Source organism: Octodon degus, unplaced genomic scaffold, assembly GCF_000260255.1.
Source record: "Octodon degus isolate 3935 unplaced genomic scaffold, OctDeg1.0 scaffold00232, whole genome shotgun sequence".
Taxonomy (NCBI): Eukaryota; Metazoa; Chordata; class Mammalia; order Rodentia; family Octodontidae; genus Octodon; species Octodon degus.
Genome location: NW_004524808.1, coordinates 1,422,656 through 1,422,943, shown reverse-complemented (window position 1 = coordinate 1,422,943; position 288 = coordinate 1,422,656).

The following is a 288-nucleotide window of genomic DNA, read 5'->3' as shown; positions in this document are numbered from 1 at the left end:
CAGGCTCTAAGACAAGCGTATGAGCCCAAATTTGAGGGACAAGGGAGAGGCAATCTCAGAAAATGCCTGTAGGGAAATTAAAAGTGATGGGAACTAAAAAAGGAAGCTGAAAAAGGTGTGCTACTAGCTGGGCCTGGCGACACAAAACTGTACTGCCAGCATTCGGGAGGCTGAGGCAGGAGGATCCCATGAGTTCAAGGCCAGCTGGATTACATAGCAAAGTGAAGAAGAAGAAGAAGAAGAAGAAGAAGAAGAAGAAGAAGAAGAAGAAGAAGAAGAAGAAGAAGA